The following is a 23,654-nucleotide window of genomic DNA, read 5'->3' on the forward strand; positions in this document are numbered from 1 at the left end:
AAGACCCCTTCCTGGGTTCCAGTTTAGATCTACAGAGACCCTCCCTCCTACTTCATCCCAGCCTGCTAGCTTAATAATATATAATGCAGTTATGCCTGCACATATGGGGTCTCCAGGACCTCACTCCAGTGCTGTGCAGCAGCATCCATTCTTGTTATTCAGTGCTTTATTTAAATATTTTCAGGGTCACCCATCAATCTCACAAAAAATAAAAAAGAATAATAACACTAAATTCAACATAATAATTACCTCTGGAAAGAAGGAGAGGGATTGAATTCAGGAGAGACTGTAAGTTGCTCAAAACTTCAGATAATATTCTGTCTTTATATAAATTGCTGGCAGTTTCGTTTTACTTGTTTTTATTAATCTTTAAATTAGGTACATACATATATATCACAATCTTTTGTGTAATAGATTTCAAGATTAAAAATATATAAAAAGTAGGTTTGACAATCTCATATAAAGTTGAACAGTCTAGATTAGACATGCGTCTGAAAATATATTTGGGCATGAAAATATGAGTTTGAACTGCTTATAATAAATGAGGTTATCATAGAGCCAAATTATCTTTGCATGGGGAAAATCTTTTGTTTTCAGTAAGGTATTTCTATCTCCTCTGAATATAGTCAATGATCCTGCTTAAAGGTAAGGCATTTTTAAACTGTTACAACTTAGTTTTGTTCTGTACAGAGGTAGATTTCCATTATGAGACTGTGGACCGATCACCTAAGCTACTTCTGAAAAATATAAATTCTAACTAGTTCCAAGGACAATTGTATAAGATTATCTGCACTGGCCATGCAGGGATTAATATATGACAAGATATTTCTGATTATGAAGGACACTTAGGTTTTAGAGTCAGTCTATATTGTTTTTGTGGAAGAGTATATATTTTCCTCTTCCCTAATAGAATATTAGAAGTCTTCCAAATTTATTTCCATAATAGTATGTCCTGGTCCTAACAGTCATCATTTAATCCAAAGGACTTGACAGTGAAGATGTTTTATGTCTTTCTTTAAATAAGTAAACATTATATAAACTCTAAAAGGGATTAAACTATTATATTGTTATCCTATAATACAACTATATTTTTAGGTTTCTGAACTGTTTAAAGAATATTAAAATTACAATAAAACATCTAAGCAGTAGTCATATTCTAAATTTTGAAAATTTACAGCATATTGTACTGCATATTATTTACACAACAGCATTGAAATTGAAAAGGCACTTGTTTTATTTCAACAAAATTTTCTAAATGAAAATAATGCATAATAAAAATATTATGTAAAGTAATTGCCTCCAAAATTACTCATTATTGCCTTTAGCACTTTACATGGATCAGAAGCCATAATCATTATCTCGATTTTCATTACAGAAATATATTCAGTTTATACCTTGGCATTATTCTGATTATACAAAGTCCCATTAAAATTAGTAATGAGCAAAACTGAAAATGTACAAATATTTAAGCTATATGCATATGGTAGATTTTCTTAGTTGAAATGTATTCAAAATGTGTAGTTCTTTGGCCTGGGAAGTTTGCAAATGTGTTCTGATTCGGGGGCTTGAGAGACTTCGCAGATATTTTACATAAAGTTATATTATTGGTATATAAGAAACTACAGTATATGCTAAGGGAAAATAGGAGGGACATATATGCTGATTTTTCTCCTTGTCTCTAAAACTCCAAAGCTATATAGACAGTACAGATGAATAGGTTTGAGAATCATTTGTACTGCTCTACCAGCTTCTAAGAACTCCAGTTATTTCTGAGAAAATGGGTGTCCACTCAGAAATGTTAGAGCTACAGGGAATCCACAGAGCTTTATGAAATTTACTTCTCATCTTGAGCTGTCTTTAGCGATGGAATCATACTAGAATGTGTCAATTCTTTGTCAGTTTAGAGGAATGCAGTCTGTTCTGGAAGGATGAGTGAAGTGCATATCACATTCTGATTTCAACTGCCAGCTTTCCATACACACTACATAGAGAAGCTTGTAAATTAAAGGGAGACCATAATGAACTCACCTGTTACATATACGGTACTTTTAGGACCAACTCAAATCCAAAAAACAAAAAATAAAGCAAACAAACTAACCATCCCTCAAACTTCATCTCCTCTTTCTCTAATTTAGGTTTTTATTTTATTTCCCAAGTGAGATAAATATATAGTGAATGCAAAACTGGGGCTACTAGAAGATTCATTTAAAGGAACAGTTTACCCGGCCATGACTAAATTGCACTTTGTGTCTATGCATAATATAGTAAATACTTCTGACACTTGCAAGGTATGGATTTTCAGAAAAAAGAGACAATCCATATTAAACACTTTTCATATTCAGAGAAATTGGACTAATGACAGAAGGAAACAAACAAAACATTATACAGTATATAGAAGGATGGATGGATGGATGGATGGATGGATAGATGGGTAGATGGATGATTTAATCTGGCTGTTTAAACTTATAACAAAATATTATCATGAATTCTTTATTAAATCACCCAATTCTAGGATATGTGTGTGTGTGTGTGTATATATATATATATATATATATATATATATATACACACGTATCTACATACACATATATACACACACAAATACATAACATATAAAGACATGTTTTGTATAATAATGTCATTATAAATGTATTTTGTATATGTGTGTGTAGATATGTGTCTATAGACACATGTGTGTATACACACATATAGACACGTATATACATATATGTGTCTATATATAGGTATATAGCTTCAAGTGTTCATTTTCATATTAATGGAATTCCGTTATATACCATGTAAAATTTGAAGAGAAATTAAAATAACATGGTTTTAGCTCTTTACATAAATTATATTTAAAGAAAAATAATGATTTATACCAATATAAAAGAGCAGACCTATATCTTAGAATTTAAAAATGCCTTAAATATACATATTTGTAGTTTATTATTATTTAATTTTTTTTCATATTGAGGTTGAATGATTTCAGCAATAACCTTGTTGTATATTTTACCAGAATGCCACAGTATTGGAATAGACCTAGCATGTTTCCTCTGAAATACGTTAAAATACTGAACGATACTTAGCAAAATGAATAAATGGACAAGTGCTTGCTAACACTAGTTTAGACAATATTTTAGGCAAGTCCTCCAAGATCAGTTAGATTGACTGTTTACAAGTTTATCATCAAGCAATCAATTAGCTGCAAATGGGCTAGGTGATTCATGTCTGTTAAACTGCATGGATAACTGCTAATGGAATCAGATATCAAACATGTGGTTTAAAATGTGAATATTATGATAAATGAGTTAACCAGTTTGACATGCAAACTATTAAACCAACAGCTGTATCATAACTATGTGATTATCTATATACATATGTATTTATTTAGTTCACAAAATGTTCACATCTATTATACCTTTTTTAAAATAAAGAACTCCAAAGTTAAGCAGTTATGACCTGGGCTATATCAAATACATGAGAATTAGAATAATCAGAACCAGGAATTTAGGTTTCAGTCTTTAAATCTGATGCCCTTTTTGCTACATGATAAGTGATTAAATGTAGTTGTAGATATAGATTACAAAACCACATACACACAGATATACAAATAGATACATATCAATACAATTGCGAACACTATCATGATAATAAATTTGCCACATTTAAAATCCTAATAATTAAAAGTTTAAGTAAATGCTAATAGTACTATTTTCTATACTTTACTTTTTATTTATGAAGTAATCTGGGTGGTCCACTCTGAGAAATTTCATAAGTTTTGAATTGTCAGAATATAGTGCTTACAGCAAAGAGGAAATGACAGAGACAAGGAAAGTTAGAAAAAACCGTAATACTTTGCTTAAAATGAGGGAAGATAGAGGAAACCATGACAGCTGATCTCACACATTTTAGGAACATTCATGTGAAAAGGAGTGTGTTCTGTCATCAGATTGTGGCATCAAAGTAAGTAAACATTTAGACTTCATGGGATACCATCGTTTATGCCTTAGGAAGTTTCTCTTAGACTTTGTGACACGAACGTACACAAGCCATACAGGCAGATGCTTAGGCCCAAAGGGAAGCCGAGTCTCCATTTCTGCCTTTACACTTGATGCACATCCTAGCGCTGTACTTCGTTCCCTGTAGAGATTGGGACCAAGTGGGAAGATCTGATTTCTTAGATTAATAAAATTGATATCCTAGGACAGACTGTTCCCTTAAAATCTGAGGATTCTTGTTGCAGACAGTGGGTCTGGATTGTGCAAGACTTGCCAGGGGTTATACCTGTGGAAGTCAAAGGGAGGAAACATGATTCAGTTGGGGGAGCTATTAGACCAGGATGCTGACCTGCCAGGTTCTACCAGTCAGTGAGAAGCTCTGGAGCAAAGTATGCCCTTTTTAGAAGTACCTTATGTTGGATGAAAATGGCTAGCTCCCTGAATGACTTTCTCATTCCTTCTCTAGAAGCTACTCTAAGAAAACTGTGTTGGTACTATCGTCTTCTGGATCTGCTAGATCCATCCTAAGAAAAGCATGATGTCGGCTTGAGAGCTGAAGCAAACCCTGAAGGAACTAGCAGTTGGCAGCCATCCACTAGCCATTTTCCTCTGAACGGGTCCAGATTCCTCTTTTGAAGGGGTCCTGAAACTACATATGTATCCCTGCTATACCATACATTTATCTGCTCCTATGACAGCCTTCTACTTTGCAGAAACTGGCAGTTACACAGGGTAAAAAAAGTCTTGAGTCATTACTTTCTCTTTAACATCTCCTATGTGATCTATGAGTCCTGTTGATTCTCCTTTTAGACATTGTCCATGTCACTGCCTCCATACCTGCTGCCCCAGTTCAACCCACCATTATCTTTTTTCCTGGATTACTGTGATAGCCTCCTGACTAGTCTTACTGATTTTAAGTTTTCCCCTGTAACCAGTTCTCTACACAGTATGTTGTATCTCCTTTGTGTTCTCAAATCTTGCTGTCTGTATCCCTAGGTCCTATCATATCTTCCATAATACTCAGACTCTTCAGTGATTTCCCTTCTTACTCTCATTTAAAAATTTTTTAATGTTTGTTTATTTTTGAGAGCGACAGAGTGAGAGTGGGGGTGGGGCAGGGAGGGAGACACAGAATCCAAAGCAGGCTCCAGGCTCTGAGTTGTCAGCACAGAGTCTGATGCAGGGCTCAAATTCACGAGCCATGAGATTATGACCTGAGCTAAAGCCGGATGTTTAACCAACTGAGCCACCCAGGCACTCTCCTTCTTACTCTTAAGTAGAAGAAAACTACATTATCCAGCCCTCTCATTGTTGTTATTATTATTAATTTTTATTCTAACCTCTAACCCTCCATTTATTCTTCTTTTTTTGAAAGTTTATTTATTTATTTTGAGAGAGACAGAGAAAGTATGAGTAGGGGAAGGGCAGAGAGAGAGGGAGAAGAGAATCCCAAGCAAGCTCCATGCTGTCATCACAGAGCCCGACACAGGGCTGAATCTCACAAACTGTGAGATCATGACCTGAGCCTAAACCAAGAATCAGGTGCTTAACTAACTGAGCCACCTAGGCACCCCTCTAATCCTCCACTTAATCCGTTCCAACCTTAGTATTCCTTAAATATGCCAGGCACCCTTCAACCTCAAGGCCTTGAACTTGCTATTTTTTTCTCCTTTCAGACATTCTCAGGTCTTTGATAAAGTGTCACCTTTTCAGAAAGACTTTCCCTGACAACTCTACTAAAAGTGTATTTCAAACCATAACTCCAGGTTGAAACATGGCACTACCATTTCTCCATCCTTGCTTTATTTTTCTTCATAGTACTTATGAACAATTGTCAATTACTATATCACCAAGAGCTAGACAGATTCTGGAATTTGGTATGTTTTGAAATGAATATTTGTTGAATGAATGAACCATCAAAAACTATCATTTGCCTACTTTCACTCTGTGATGATAATAGGAACTACGTTTGCACATTATTTTGTATGGTCATCAGTGAGAGACTGGATTGGGCCTGGATCCAAAACTAGCCGAAAGGTTATTAGGAATAAGACAACAACATAAAAAGAGATCCATGACATAAGAAATGTAACTCAAAGTAATATTAAATTCCTACTTTGTGACTGGCGCATATAAATTATTAATAATTTAATTATTTAATTTGCCTTTAAATAGGTATTAATATCATCTGGTCTATGAAATACATTGAGAGAAATAAAGTACTTAACCAAGTTTCTGTTTATGTGGAGAAGTAAGAATTATCTTTCCCATGCCTTTATCATTTCTACTGCAATGTGAGAATTAAACACAATAGCCATTTGTAGGAATCATGCAATAACTTTATAAATTTCACCAAAAAGTTCTGTAATTCCTAGTCTATGTTGGACGTCCTACAAATGCACATTATTTTTTTTTATCCAAGACTTGATTTAAAGACATAACTCAGTCTTTAGCATAGATTTTTATTTAAGTTTATAACCTCAGATTTTTCACAAAGTAGAATTTTTTCATTCGTTCATAATTCTGTCCATCCATCCATCAATTAATACAATCATGCATTCATTCACTTATTAGATTTTTTTAATTGTGCAATTCCCTGACAGTTTGTTTTCAGGTAACAAGACAAAGTTTATGCCTTCATGGGATTTAAATATATATAAGCATTTTATGTAAGCTAAGCAGACATCAGTATTAAAAATAAAATTTTTGGATCAGTTGGTACAGACATGAGGATTTCATGCAGTTTAGAAACTAAAACATACACATAAACCCCCACATATACCCAAATGAAATAACAACATGTGGTGTATGTGGTGTATTAATCAATCTTTTTTTAAAGTTTATTTCTTTATTTTGAGAGACAGGATGAGAGTGCGATCAGAGAAGGGGAAGAGGGAGGAAGAAAGAGAATCCCAAGCAGGGTCCACACTGTCAGTGCAGAGCCCGACACAGGTCTCAATCCCAAAAACCGTGAGATCATGACCTGAGCCAAAATCAAAAGTCAGACACTTAACCCACTGAGCCACCTAGGTGCCCTCAAAATCTTGATAGAGCAAATGAAGCATAGTTCAGGGCTATTCCAACTCAAAGTAATAGCCAAAGTCAAGAAAAAACGAGGCATATTTGAAGGAATGTATTATACTTAGCTGAGCTTTCTAAGCTAAGTGTGTCTTATCTTGTCAGAAACTGGAAGCCATGAAAGTATTTGACCTGGAAGACTGAAGTTACCAGAAGTGTATAATTAAGAAATCACTCCTAGAATAATATGGAAAGATGGAAAGGGAGCATCTGCTGATAGCTGGTATCCCATGCCCTGTTGACTGAAACAATTCTCATTAAGATTATCAATAACTACATGTTGCTAAACATAGTTTCTATGTCTTATGCCTTATCTCGTTTGACTTCCCATTATCACTGAATATTTACAGAGTAATAGAAAGTAAGCAACAAGACAAAAAGGTTAAAAATTAATATGAGATACAGAAAGAAAAATAGACAAGATCCTAAATGAGGCATACAGGGATGAATTCAGAACCCAGTTAGCAAGATTTATCTTTGATGCAAGTAATAATGACAGTGTCATGGGAGAAAAACAACTTGAAAAATGTAGACTTGATGTGAATTGGTCATTTTGGAGAATGCCACTGGAAGGTGATTACTGATCCATATATAGGTAAGCCTAATGGGATTACTGGACCAGAAATTATACTGACGCAGATCTTGGTTATTATGCCATTACCTCCTATAGATATCAGCTAACAGGTGCAAAAACCAAGTCCTGACCATTGGAATCCATATCCCATTCTGGTTTTGACAGACATGTGCAATGGAGGGAAGAAAAGTTTGAGTTTCGTATGCTGAAAGAAGGGTGTCAGAATTTAGCTGATGACTTCTAGTAAAGTGAAGAGAAACTGAGTAGAGTTAAATGAGTAATTCTTAAATGAAAAATGTTTTCCTAAGTTGCCATGTTTACATACAATGAAGTAAAGTTGATATTTCATCAACTATGTAAATTTCAGCTTCTCTGAATGTAAGGTTACCGAAGTAAATTTCTTGACTTGTCCAGAATAAGCATGTGCTTAACCTATGTCATTCTAGAATTTTTCAGGCCTCATGAACTGCATTTAATTCCAGTACTAGTTTTTGTTGAGCTAGCAAAATGTTTTTCACTAAAAAAAGTGTTCCAGTATCTTTAGTTCCAGAACTTCACCACAACTGTTTCTTTACACCAACCTTTTTATTCTACAAATGAAAATTGCTTAACCCCTAATGGCATTTGAACTTAAAATAAAAAGAAAACAAAAGCATGTAGGTAAAACATGAAATGTAAAGGCAAACTATCAAGATAAAGTATTTTCAGTAATTAAAAACCATTACTCATATAGCTCATATTCTTGTGAGATGGATTTTCAGACAAAAAAGTATCTTTAACTTAGCATTTAAAAAATTTTGCTATAAATTAAGAAATAATGCAGATGTAGCCAAGCTATCCCTTAAGCAAGTGTAACCAATTCTTAGGGCATGCTCTCAAGGATTTTGAGATCTTTTAATGACAAAGAAGTGAGAAATTCAAATATCCTAAGTGCCTAGTTTAAGTATGCCTCCATGTTATAAATTTGTCTTCTTCACCCACTCCAAACTTCACACCTCATTTCACACAACCCTATATACTTGGAATAGTATTCTGATTAATGTTCACTCTTTTCCCTCTATCTGCAATCATTTTTTTTCACTCTTCCCCAAGCCCATCTGTTTAGTGGCAAACCCACCTGCTTCAACTGCTCCTTTGTCTTTTTTAATTTTTTCTTAGCAATCTCTGTAGTTGTTGATAAAAACTCTCTCCTTAAGAATTGTGAACTCATTTGAGTGAGAATTGTAATGGCTTGACCTGTTTTCCTTCCTACACATTTCCATATGAAAGTCAGATACTCATAAATAATGTTAGGAGTAATAATATAATGGAAAATATTAAGCAAAAGATTTATCTTCTCAAATTAGTAGAGATGCATAAAATTCTGAGTTGTACATTTCTGATTTGCAGCTTAGTGAAGAAAAATATTTGAAGACATAGCACTGAACATATATTACATAATGCTTTTATATAGCTCACTTAAAGGGTAAGGTTAAAATTTCCACTTTCCTTTAATGACAACAATTTTAAAAGTATTTTAGAGTATAATTTTAAGAAATGAGTATTTAGAATGTATGTTGCTGACATATTTTATGCTGTAGATGCCAAAGTATTAAATTACAATATTTCTACTTTCTATTTTTTAATATATGCTTTTTCTGTTAAAATCATGAAAAATTGATCATTTTGAAGACTCTTATTTTTCCCTCAACATTTGTAAAAATTATAATAAAAATTTTTTAAAAGTAACTCTACCTTCCTGAACACATGCGTGCCACACACACACACACACACACACACACACACACACACAATTGAATACCAGAAAGAAAGGTGTCATAGATTTTATTTTTAAGATATAAATAAAATTACCAGAGCCATTTATTGTTGAGAATGATCACTTTAGAAGACTGATGCTTCTTAATAATGACTATATGATTTATGATAAGGTAGCAGTTCCATTTAAAAGTGATTATTATACTGTCCTATTTGTGTTTGTTATATAGTAGAAGTCTCATGGATACTCTGATATTTCTTTTATAACTGTCTGGAATAAGATGTTTTTGTTTTTGTTATTCCCATACAATTGTGTTCTCAGGATGACCAGATATAAAAAATATTTATTAATTCACAATACACATCATACATAGATCACTTCTTTTTCACAGGCAGTCTGCAAAAAGGAGACTTGGATGACAGATCCATTCCATATAGATATTATTTTTTCCCTTTCTGTGTTCAAATAGACTTTTGTGCTCCTATGATACCACTTATTCTGTTTTGTGTATTAGGGCTATATGTGCATTTATCCACATTTTAAAGTATTTTAAAGAACTTACAGGTAAGGGATAATTTTAATTTTCATCTTTACATATGCTATAATACCTAACAAAAAATTTGTGTACATCAATACACACTTATGGAAGTAGCTAATTAAAAATACATTAAGCATTCAGGTTTTTTTAAACTTAACATGTGAATTTAAGAATTGAATTTTATCATACTTTATGTTAAAGTTCTTTCCCATATAGCAGTTGTAATAGTACATAGAGTACATTACATTTCAAATGTAAAATAGGTATAATTAATATAGAAAATATAATGATCAGTATGGTAAACATATATGTTAACATGTATAACATATATTAAAATAATGTATACATTATCATATTTTTTTTAAGAATTATTTAGTGAACTATCGGACTCTTAGCTATTTAGGAATTTTTCCATTAAAAGAACCATTTCACGTTTCATAGGTCAAAGCTACCATTTAGAGTAACATGCATTTAGCTTACAGCAAAATTCTGAAGCTCTCCTGGTGAGAAGTACTTAGATATAAACTGTGAAATGAAAAGAAAACTATACTCATTTTCCTTAGCCCATAACGTGAGAGTTCAAAAGGAAAGAAGCACTTCTCACCAAAAATAAACTGTGAAATGCATGGGAAGTTGTTGCAGGCTGTACCAGGGGATTTGTAGGAGCAAGTACACAGAACTTCACAACTATTAGTGGTTAATTCCAAGGTTATTAAATCAGCAGTGACTAAGTGGCATTAATGTTATGTCAACAAAGTGAACTGCAAAGATGACCATCCTCAGTTTTTCTGTGGTGAATGATTTGTGCTTAAAATTAAGCATATAAAATTCCTTATTATAGTTGTCATTGCTCCAGAAATAAGTTAAAAGAAGCTGTGCTTATTTTTTTCCCTGCTAAGACTACTGTGACATTCACCAGGTCATCTGTTCAAAAGACAGCTGGCCTGATATTAGGGTTTTCAATTAAGAAAATTGGACACTAAAGCAAAGTGGGGATTACACCTTGCTCAAACTCTCAGTCAAGCATTGGAAACTAATAACTATGGATTATATTGACCATATTTGACTCAGTTATTGAACCTGAAAAAATTGATCAACTTGTATTTCATGAATTCAAAATAATACTCCTCAGACTGTAAGCAATCCTTTGTCGCCCCAGGTTGTCAATGAAACTATTTGAAATTTCCATCTTTTATTTAAAAATGGTCACAGGTATGCAATGCCATATGGTTCACCCTAAATATCTATAGCTTTACAGCATTTCAGCTGCAGTCTTTCAAGTGGAAATGTGTGAAAAAAAAAAGTATTCCATTTTTAAGCATACTGCTATATGAGAATATTATTTGCAAAATAAACTACAGATAAAAATACAGATGAAATACTGTAAATATGTGTTAGATCTTTCAATGAAGTAAATGGTTTATATTTTAAAGATGAATAAAATAATCATAACTCATCAGTAAAATGGTGTATGTGACCCTTGATAAAATTAGTCACTTTTGTCTACTTCAATGTGGTGATTTTTAGGGTATTTTTGCTCATTCCTAAATATGAAAATCCACATCATTGAATTACTCGAGGGGATCATATATCATTTTTTCAGAACCTTATCCAAAATGTCAATTTAATCCTCAACATCAGAATATTCTTCAGAACCTTACAAGTTTTACTTTTTTTTCTACTTTCTTTTAATTGCCATTAATGCACACTGTAGCTCCATCAATATTACTTAGCCATCAAAAAAGAAGGAAATCTTGCCATTTGCAATGACATGGATGGAGCTAGAGAGTATTATACCAAGTGAAATAAGTCAGTCAGAGAAAGACAAATACTCTATGATTTCACTGATATGTGGAATTTGTAAACAAAATAGATAAACATAGGGGGAGGAAAAAAGAGGGAAGCAAACCATAAGAGACTCTTAACAATAGAGAACAAACTGATGGTTTCATGGAGGTAGGTGGGTGGGAAATCAGCTAAATGTGAGATGAATATTAAGGACGGTACTTGTTGTGATGAGCCCTGGGTGTTATATGTAAGTAATGAATCACTGAATTCTACACCTGAAACCAATTTTACCATATATGTTAACTAACTAAAATGTAAATAAAAGCTTGAAAAGAAAAACATCGTTATTAATGTAGTTTAATACATTTTATTAGTTAACCCAAAAAATAAAGCAAGAGTAGATTTAAAAAAGAAAATTTGTTGGTTCTCTGTGGGTTTAGGAGTCTAATATAATATAGTATTTGAGTAATTTATTTAGTAATAATTATTGAATGCGTAACATGTAGCTGGACTCTGCAAATTGTTGAGGATATAGGAGACAAAGTCCCCTTCTTCATGGATCACCCATATAGTTAAAACAAGAGCTAAAATTTGTCATTGGTTATATTAACAAAATACCATTTGCCCTAAAATTAAGCACAAAAATTTAAAGTCCACTTAAAACAGAATAAAAATTAATATCTTCTACCTATAGAAAATTCCCTTAATCAGATTAATTCACAAATGGAAATTGGGGATATACTTTAATATGATAAAATTGCTAGGATTTAAAATATGACATTTTTGGGGCGCCTGGGTGGCGCAGTCGGTTAAGCGTCCGACTTCAGCCAGGTCACGATCTCGCGGTCCGTGAGTTCAAGCCCCGCGTCAGGCTCTGGGCTGATGGCTCAGAGCCTGGAGCCTGTTTCCGATTCTGTGTCTCCCTCTCTCTCTGCCCCTCGCCCGTTCATGCTCTGTCTCTCTCTGTCCCAAAAATAAATAAAAAATGTTGAAAAAAAAATTAAAAAAAAAAAATATGACATTTTTATATGATTTGATTTTTTTCAAATCTGAGAAACAAAAATACATTCTACAGGAATTTTTTAAATTTGCATTTTTAATATTTTCTTTTTTTCATGTTTATTTATTTTGAGAGAGAGAAAGAGAGTAGGGGAGGGAGAGAGAGAATCCCAAGCAGACTTCACACTATTAGCACAGAGTGCCAAACAGGACTTCATCTCATGAACCATGAGATCATGACCTAATCCAAAATCAAGAGTAAGATGTGTAATTGACTGACCCACCCAGGTGCCCACATTTTCAAGTAATATTTTCAATGAGATGTTAAACCTACTATAAGAGTAGATTGGTGCTGAGAGTGTTCACATATCTTTGCCATGATGTGCATCCTTAGTCTAGAAACTGAATGACTCAAAGATGCTCACGTTACCTCTAGATACAGACCCAGGAGCTACTCTCTGCTATAAGTTATTCAGTGGCTTTCTGTGGTAAGCAGTATACAGCATAATTCTGTGCTGTCTGAAAAATCCCTAGAGATGTTTACATATAAATTGCCTGTTTGCAGCTGAAAAGCAAAATATTTCCAGTGGAGAAATGTTACCATTTACGTTCAGGAAAAAGGATGGGCAGACCCCTAAATTGCAGAACTTCAATGCCAACTAAATATTTGGTAAATTAAGCAAAAGAGGAGATGAAAATTAGTTTGAAATTCATATGCAATATTCAGTAGACTTACATGATACCAATTGACAGTATAAATATATGCAGTGGAAAACTTACTAAAGGTCTACCCTGAGCCTAACTTTCCAATCATGGCTGGCAGTTTTTGAGCAAGAGAAAAGAAGTTTTAGTGTGTGCTTATGCACATTATCATCATAAACATAATTGTCATCATTATCAACAACCTCATTCTCATTCTTTTAAAAAAAGATTTTTTTTGTTTACTTATTTCTGAGACAGAGAGAGAGCATCGAGTGGGGGAGGAGCAGAGAGAGAGGGAGTCACAGAATCCAAAGCAGGCTCTAGGCTCTGAGCTGTCAGCACAGAGCCCGATGTGGGGCTCAAACTCACAAACCATGAGATCGTGACCTGAGCTGAAGTTGGACGCTTAACTGACTGAGCCACCCGGTACCCCTAAATCGTATTATAATTGTAAACATAACTTTGGAAAGAACATATTTTCTAGGTTTCTCACATATGATGGAATGATTAGAAAGTGATCAGGGTACTAAATTTTCACACAATTGGGTTGCATTGAAGATGCTATTTTAGAAGCAGAGTTTCCGAGTCAGAGGTGCTCTTAAACATGGAGACACAGTTAATTAGATTTTGATTATTTGCTTGAGTGAGGTGGTACCACAATAAAAACAATGTTGTAAATATTAACACTGATGGCTCCCCAATGAACCACTCCCTATATGTATGCCTTGTGTGATCCCCTCACACATTGACTCTAAGCTTGACCATGTGACTTTCTTTAGATGATTTAAGAATGGTATCACACAAATAGAAATTTTATAAACACTTGCAAATTGTGCTTTTCTCTTGTATTATAGTTACAACTTAGTAGAGAAGCCCAAGCTATCTATAGGCAGGCAGCAAATATAGACAGAGAGATGTGAAAGATTTATTTGGATTTTCTAGCCTAGCCAAATCAACCATCTGAATGCAACCAAGTGAGCCCAGTCACCTCCGCATAAGCAGAACAGTGAGATGAGACCAGTCAACACACAGAATCATGAGAAATAATGAACTGTTGTTATTATAAGTCATTAGTTATTGGAGTAGTTTTGTTACACAGCAATAGCCAATCAAAACACGGCAAGTCTTAATAACATTTCAGGAATCTTATTTCAGTGGAGAAAAAGTAATTTATATGAACAAACTGGAATCTCATCTTATCCACATAATTAGTAGAGTCTATGAATATCTTATACACATATTTAGTAAGGTCTATAGAATGAGTGAATATCTTAGACACATATTTAGTAGGGTCTAGGACAAAATATATAATCAAAGACTTGTAATTCTAAGCTATTTCGTTGGTAGAAATATCGTTTGTTATATTTTCACTGCCATACTTTTGATACCACAGTCAAAGAAATGATGATTTCTTTCCAAATACCTTTCATAATACATGTTGTATATGTGTGTATATAAAATATGTATGGATATGTATATAATATACATATATATGCACATATATATATTTTATTGACCAAGAATATATGTAAAAAGTGGTTTAAATTAATAACAAATTTATATAGTGAGTATAATTTTTTTATTTTTACTCAAATCTGATGTCTTTGTTTTAATTGTTTAGTTTAAACCGTTTATGACACTAAAATTTAATCTTGTGTATTTTCAAATTACTTTTATTTGTTTTCCTTTTTGCTGCTATCCATCTATTTTTAAATTGAATTTCTTCTATTGCTTACATTTTCATCTGTGTCATAATTATTTTCAACTGAAGACATGAGCACATGTTTCTCACCTTGCTGATTTATTTATAGAGACAACTAATGTTTGCTTTTACCCGTTAGCCTCCCCATATTCCCTTTTTCATATTGATATTACTTAGAATTTTAACTTTGTATTGCTGTTAATATACATTTTTTTCATGTGCTCTTAGTCTTTCACCCTTTAGACATCAATAACATATTCCAAGATTTTTGACTACTCTTACATCCCTGTTTCTTAAACTCATCGCCTATGTTTGTGTTTCTTCTTTAAGATATACTCTAAAAATATTGTCAATATAAAATATTTGTTGATATTTTATTGCATACAAAACTCGAGGTTAAATATTCATTTCACTCATTATTTAAAAAAAATTACTCTGCTTACTTCTTGCTTCCAGTGTTGCTCTTAAGAGCACTGGTACTTTTTTTTTCTTTGTAGGTAACATATATTTCCCATTTAATAACCTTTAGAATTATTTCTCTTCCTTTGATACTTTTGAATTTCATTGTAATGTGTCTAGATATGAGTTTACTTATTATTTGGCACTCTGTATGCCCTGTCAGTCAGTGTTCTTTCATTTTTCTTTAATTCTGTGAAATTTATTGGCAATACATAATAAATAAATACAATATTTATTTATTTATTTATTTATTTATTTATTTATTGCCATTTTAGCTTCTCCATCATTCAGGTAATATTGTTCTCTTATTTTACTCTATCCTCCACATCTAAAACTTGTTTTTCATATTTCCCATAATTTTATGCTAAAAATTCTAACCAGAATCCATATGGTTCAATAAACATTTATAGATATATCTTCTTAAAAATATGTTTCTAAAATTATTCTATTTTTCTGACTTTTCAAAGTTGCTTTTTAAAAATTCATATACACAAAAGAAACTATATGGATATTTTTATTAAATTTATTTTGTTAAAAGGAACAACTAGCTTTCTTTTTTTAATAATATGTTTTCTGATATAATAAGAGGATTTGGGTAAGACATCCTGCAAAGTTCCAGATAGTTTATAGACCCTCATTAGATGCTGAGGGTAGAGTAAATGTCATTTTCTCTTTTTCTACTACAGTGATACATACAAATGTATAGAATTGGTAAATCCTTGTTCAAAATATTAGTGTAGCTTTTCTATCCTCTGGACAAGAACCATAGGTAAATAAATTAAACTATACTTGTAAGTAGCTAACAATCATGGGTAAAATTGGGAATAATAGGTAATAGTCCAAAGTAAATTGTTCTTAAAGTTTAGACTTCTGAATGTGTGTGTGTGCGTGTGTCTGTGTGAAAAGAGAGAGAGAGAAAGAGAGAGAGAGAGAGAGAGAGAGAGAGAGAGAGAGAGAGATTTATTCAGTGGCTATTCTATGCCAGGTTCTCTGGAAGTTGTTGGTAACTAGCTAAGATCCCTAATATCAAAGAACATGGTGCATGAAGAGCAAGAAATATGGGCAAACAAATACTTGTTTATATGATTGCATCCTCTACAACACATGAATAAAGTGATATGCAACCATTTTGCCTAGAGTGTCCAGAAATGCTTTCTTGAAGGGGAGATCTGAGGTAGGCCTTGTGGATCAATGTGGAGAGTCTAGTAAAGAAGTGAGGGCAGGACAAAACAACTACCTGACAAATGTGTTTTATAAAATTGTGATGTTTTTCAAAGTATTGATTTGTATATATAAAGCTTTCATGATAGTAGGCAAAGAAGGAGTAATTTCTCTTTTTTGTTCAGCAAATGGTCACCCCTCTTGGAGAATGAATAATAAATGAATCTAGTGTGTGAAGAAACAGACGTTGTCATGGGGATAAACATTGCTTCTCAACAGTAGTTCATTTCTAGTACCTGAATTAGAGTGAATTGAAATAGTCTAGTTCAAGTCTTGGGGCATCTTCTCTTTCCACTCTGTTTGTATTAATTCTTCCAGAAGAAGTGTTGTTAGTTCACCCATCAGGGGCAATTGTACCACTAGTACATGTGCTAAAAACAACTTAGAAAATTTCCAGCTACATTTTATTCAAAAGAAGTGATACATAACATATTAAACAGGCATTCAAAGGCTAAAGATATGGTATTAGTAGTCAAAAAGAACATATAACATTCACATTCTGATTGAGAAAATTAAAATTGTATCTTCAAGGAACATATTTAAGAAACTTTTTTTTCCTTTTAGACTCATCTTAATGGATACAAACTACAATTAAAGTAACTTTCCTTGAGAAATGATGCATAAACTAAACAATAAGACTTTTCCTTGGTATTTAAGGCTGCTTTTTTTGAAGCCTCGTATTATGTTGTACATATAATGCAATGTCATGTGGAGTGATCTGACATCAAAAAGCCCCCAACCTCTAGTAGGTGAACCTTTTCCTGACTTTCATGTCTAAGAAAAATTGAGCTCATGTTGGGTTCTCAGAGACAAAAAAGAAATGGCAATGCTTTGTTCACTTTAGTTTGTTCTAATTCCAAGAGACTAAAAGCTTAGTTCTGAAAAACTGCATTTCAATTCTGCTAGCACTCCAGGACTTTAGTGCCCACTCCTGAATAGTAATATTAACACCACTAAATTTGTTTTCTTAGTTCTCACTACATATTTACCTATTATGATTCTCTGAACTACTTTGAGTCATGATTATTTTTAGTAGTTCTCATTTTTTAAACCTGAGACAATGTTTTTCTTATGGTCATTCCTTATAAATTGTATTATATCCATTCAAATTGGTAATGTTACATAATGATTTAGTAGGAAAATTCCCGTACATTTAAGAAATAGTTGTCTTGGTTTTGAATTAATAAGAAAAAAATGGAAATTTCATATTTGATAAGACATTCGTGTAAATACACTACATGCCAAGTGTACTCTCTTTAAAATCTCTCTTTTCTCTGTGTCACACATGCATGCAGATATACACATCATTAATTTAAAAAACAAAAATGATTACTTCTGTTTCATATTCCTTCATGGAGTAACACAGTAAAGCCAAGAATGCCAGCTTAATTGGAGGAGGTGAGATATAAGAATATAAGAATCACTTGTGGATCTTGCTAGCCTGTGGAGTTACATCTCTAAAGGCTGATGCAGAAAGTCAGTCCTGAGAACCAGTGATGATTCTGCTGTCAACCATGAATGCCTACTTTTGTGAAATTTAGCTATACGGGGGTGGAGATATTTCACTTAATCTTCCACTAAAAGAAAAAAAAATACACAAAACTGTTCATGGTTATATCCTTCAATAGTAAGCTTAAACACAAAGGAAATAGAGGGGCATGGCTTGTGCTTCTAAATTCCTTAAGATATATCCAAGGAGCACAGAATAACTATTGTTTGGTGTATTGGCCTTGTTAAAATGATCAAAATCTGTCCAGGGAATGAATCCTTAACGATTTTAGATTACCTGAGAAAACTATCTGGAAAGATATTTTTTCAACTGTCATTGCGACATTCATATTCTTAATTCTTAATTGTGAAAAGCCTCTCTAGTCTTCACTTTATTGTGAATCCCTTAACTAAGGTACTCATTTGCAATGTGAACAATTCTGTGTATAGTTAGTAAAGAGCTTCCTGTTAATACATGTGTCTATTGATCCCTATTTCCTTTTAAACAGAAATCTAAGTGATTTAATCTTCTCATAAGTTGTGTCATTGAATGTATGCAGAAATCCTAGATATTTACTTTTTTTTTTCTTAAAGTTTTAGTCATTTATTTTGAGAGAAAGCATGAGCGGGAGGGGTCAGAGAGAGAGAAAGAGAGGGTGAAAGAGAATCCCAAGCAGGCTCTGCACTGTCAGCGCAGAGCACGACACAGGGCTTCATCCTACTACTGAGATCAAGGCCTGAGCCGAAATCAGGAGTCTGATGCTTAACCGACTGAGCCACCCAGGTGCCCCTGGATACTTAACTTTTGTAAGTCAATTTACAATGAAGTCCAGTAACATGTTAAAGTCATATACCTTGAAGGCATAAGAAAAGACCATGATCCCAAATGTTTCTTCTCTCTGTATCTGTTTCTGTCCCTTTGTCTGTCTCTGTTTCTCTCATTCTCTCTCTTTTTTTCTTTAGCAGTGTTCTTTACTATCTGTGCATAATTATTCTGCTCTCTGTAGTAACACCAATTTGGGTAAACAATAAAAATAGTAAAGATAAGGTAGTGTGTACAATGAGATATCCCTTTCTGTGTAAAGTAACAAGAGCAATAAATGTTTTTGAGATGGAGGTATTTTTGATTGCTTTGTTTTGTCTGGAGTTGGGAAAAGATTAAAAATAAGCAATAATTTTCTTTTAGTGAGTGTTATCACTGCCATTCAAGTGTTAGTGCCTCATGCACTAGAAAGTCTAATACGTCAATGGTATATTAATAAAGCATGCTTTGCACATTAACTACGGATCTGTCATGGATACACTGCCCTTTGTTTAGGGGTTGTAGCTTTTATTGGAAGACAGCAACTAATTCAGCAGTAGTTATTTTCCAGTGAGTAGATAAACAGGTACATGGAATGAGAAAATTTGAGTAGGAAAAAATTATATGGCCCAGTTTTGCCCAAAACGCCAGGCATGATCATATAATTTTGTATATGGAAAATGTATGCATAGAGTTGAATATATTTTTATCAAGGATGAATGGTCTAGTATATGAATGTTCTCTTATATTCTTATTATTATTTTTTTAATGTTTCTTTTTTTTTTTTTTTGAGAGAGAGAGAGACAGAGTATGAATAGGGGAGGGGCAAAGAGAGGGAGACAGAATCTGAAGCAGGCTCCAGGCTCCAAGCCATGTTCTTTTACATTCTAAAGACAGAAATAAGTTTGTATTAATGAATAGCTTTAAGTGAATTTAGATTCATTTCTTAGAAATTAGTGAGATGGGAAAATCAGAAAAATTAACAAGCTTAAAACACAGATGATTTAATTTTACAAAAATCATAAACTTTTTAACAAGCCTCAGTGAAAAAGACAGACAAAACATTAAAGATAGAGCTCTTCTAGGTATAAAATTTGTCAGTAAAGTGTTCTTCCAAGAGACATGTTTTGCCATATAGAATAGCTCCTCAGTTAGACCATGACTCACTCGTGTGTTAGCTCATCTTCTTTTATCTCATCACTCCATATCCCAGATTGAAAGCCAAAATATGATTTCTCTATGTCCATACTGAAGCAGAAGTTGTCTACTGAGCTTTCACAAACGTGTCTATACTCATGTACATTTTAGATTCAAATGGTTTATTTATGTTTTGTTTTAGTATTTGTTTATCTTTTTCATGCTAAATGGAACTGACTACAGATTAATTTTTGTCTTTGGTAGCAAGGCAATTAGAATAATGAGCAGATGCAACTAATTTGGGAACAATCAATTTTCTGGAGTTAGGTTCAGTGATAATATAACTATCTTTTAAAAATGCAACAATTATCAAGCATTCAACACCAAGATACCACAGGAGAGCTAATATACCCATGTATTATAAAACACCACTCAAAAAAACACTATTAAACAGTAAATTCATTTATGAAGCATTAAAATTCTAATTTGAAGATGATACTTCACTATATAAGTGTTTCCATATGTAAAGATGTATACCAATGACAATTTTAATAACGTATCATCCAATTTTGGAAAGCCAATACAGAATGTTTAATGTTTTAATTTACGTTGCTTTTCATATCATTTTATTATGGAATTAAATAATATAAAACAAAAAAGGACACACTGATGCCAGACCAATTGCTAGATGAAATATATAGGACAAGTTCATATACCTGCTTTAGACTTCATGTTAAGATCTGGCAAGATCTGTCAGATGAAATTTCCCATTACCCTTTCTCCCTCATTCGTTACCATTACATCTGGGATCTTAGGCTGGGTCAGATCTTCACTGATTTAAATTTTTTCACAACATGATTACTTTAAATGCTTCTGGAGACATAGAATCTATAGAAACTAAAAATGAAAATTGAGCCTAACTTGTGGCTTAGAAGACTGTAAGTAGCATCATAAAATGCAAAAAAAAAATTTTTTTTTCTAATGTTTCTCAGAAATACACAAATACTTTTTAGAGATGTGCTGTACAGCATAGTACCTAGAGTTACTACCATATTGTTTACCTAAAAACTTGCTAACAGGATAGGTCTTATGTGTATACTTATGTATAAACCTGTCAATTTCTTATGAAATGCAGAGACATGTGAAGCTACATATTAATTTATTCTTTTATGGTGAATATTTTTTATAGAATTGAATTTTGTAATTTGATTATTTTTTCTTTAAACACTATTAAACACCAAAGTTCAAGATTTATCACTTGATTCAGTTATGGCTGGTGAAAACATCAGAGTTGATATGATGTAAGAGACTAAAGTAAAGTGGGGGTAAGTTCAAGAAAATGTGAAACTAGGTTGTTGATGTGTAACCCATATCCATAATATATACACTGCAGTGATGGTGTGATGTTTCAACAGATTAGGGTAGAATGGCCTAGATGTCCAAGGATTGAAGTGTTGAAGAAAGGAAACTTGTGGCATATTGAAATGTTGCAAGTTTAAAATGAGAAGTTTTTACCTAATGACGGAAAAATAATGATTTGCAAATGAAAATCAAAGACTATGCTTAAATGTTCACCATGCAGTAGGAGAGCAAACCTGACAAGTTTTGCTACCTAACAGGGAGAGGCCTGTGCAAAATGAAAATATGGGGCTTCTTATTCAAAAAGTAGGGAGAAAGCCTATTAAAGGTACTAAAATACAAGGCTTTTGTTTTGTTCTGTAATCTCCTTCTTGATAGTTTTTCTTTGTTTGCTTTTGCTATAGAGTATTGTTCTAAGTAAAGAAACATTAAAGATTTAAATTATGAACACAAATAATCTGTTCATATTTATATTTTGCATGCCAATATTTAATACAAGTATAAGTATTTAACTCATATGCAGAATCACTAAAATTAAGCAATTTGTGTTTCTTACTTTGTGTATGCATATATATTTTGTTCTTATTAGAACAGTGGAAACACTGCACAAAACTAACTTCAGTCTTTTCAATTTATTGTTTGATATACACACATACTACCAATGCTCTTACCTTAGGCTTGCTAATGAATAAAAGTTTAAAAGAAAAAAACACAATGGGTTGGCTTTCTTTTCCTTTTTGTATCTTCATTTTCAGCATAAATGCAGAGAAGTAACATGAATATAAAAAGATATGATACAGTTATTTGATCAATTATGTCTTTCCCATTGCTTTTTGTTTGGTTGGTTGGTGTTTTGTTTTGTTTTGTTTTGTTTTGTTTTGTTTTGTTTTGATTCAAAGCAAGTTCTGCTTTTAATATAAAATGTGTCTTTTGGGCCGCTTGAAACAGTCAATGGCCTGCTTAATCAGTTGAAAATATACACGCTAGCAGCGCCTGGGTGGCTGAGTCAGTTGAGCTCTGACTCTTGATTTTGGCTCAGGTCATGATCCCAGGGTCATGGGTTGGAGCACCACATTGGGCTCAGTGCTGCATGTGGAGCCTGCTTAAGATTCTCTGTCTCCCTCTGCACCTCTTTCCTGCTCATGCTTTCTCTCTCTCAAGTAAAAAGAAGAAAGAAAGAAAGAAAGAAAGAAAGAAAGAAAGAAAGAAAGAAAGAAAGAAAAAGAAAAAAAGAAAACATACACACTAATCACTCATTTTAGTCTCACTGAACTCCCTTACATCATGAATCCATTGGAATTCAGTATTCCTGAGGAATCACAAATGATATACACAAATGGAATGATAAGGATCAACTGGAGGTTCCAATATTGCATGTATCTCCTCTGTCTACATCTATATTCTACTGCACATCACATTGGAAAAAAAAAGGTCAGAAATAATATTGGGAGTATCAAACAGTGACAACACTACATTAAATCAAACCGAAGATTCCTCTGAGCACAGGGCCCTGTGTTACTGCGCAGGTCATATACCATGATGCCAGACCTGGGTTGAAGTGATGGGCAGTTCTAATGGGAAGACCCAGTTTCAGGTAAAACAAAGCAATGGGTGTAAGTCCAAGGAAAATATTCCATACATAGAATATAGAAGAAGTCAGTTTTCCCTAGAACAAAGTTTCTGAAGGACCTGATTCTTACATTTAAGAGAGAAAAGAGCAATTAGAAGGATAAAAGCTAACCTAGAGTTGAAGGAAACAGATACAATAAATAAAGAGTCTTAATATATGAGAATTAAGCAATGATGAATGGAGACATTACTTGCCTAACGTTTCCAAGTGAAACACTGATACCAAGTTTAGGAATAGTCACAAAGCAACTCACATTTGTGTGAGAAGTGTCTGGGAAAGCAGCCATTGAATGGAGTCACCACAGTCTGGGGACATGTTTCAATTGTTTAGATTTCCATAATGGAGACTTCTTTGCATATATTTTAACATTCAGTGAATTTTGTGACTTTTGCAAGAGACAGATTACAAAGAAGGCTTGCAGAT

This window comes from Prionailurus bengalensis, chromosome D3, assembly GCF_016509475.1.
Source record: "Prionailurus bengalensis isolate Pbe53 chromosome D3, Fcat_Pben_1.1_paternal_pri, whole genome shotgun sequence".
Taxonomy (NCBI): Eukaryota; Metazoa; Chordata; class Mammalia; order Carnivora; family Felidae; genus Prionailurus; species Prionailurus bengalensis.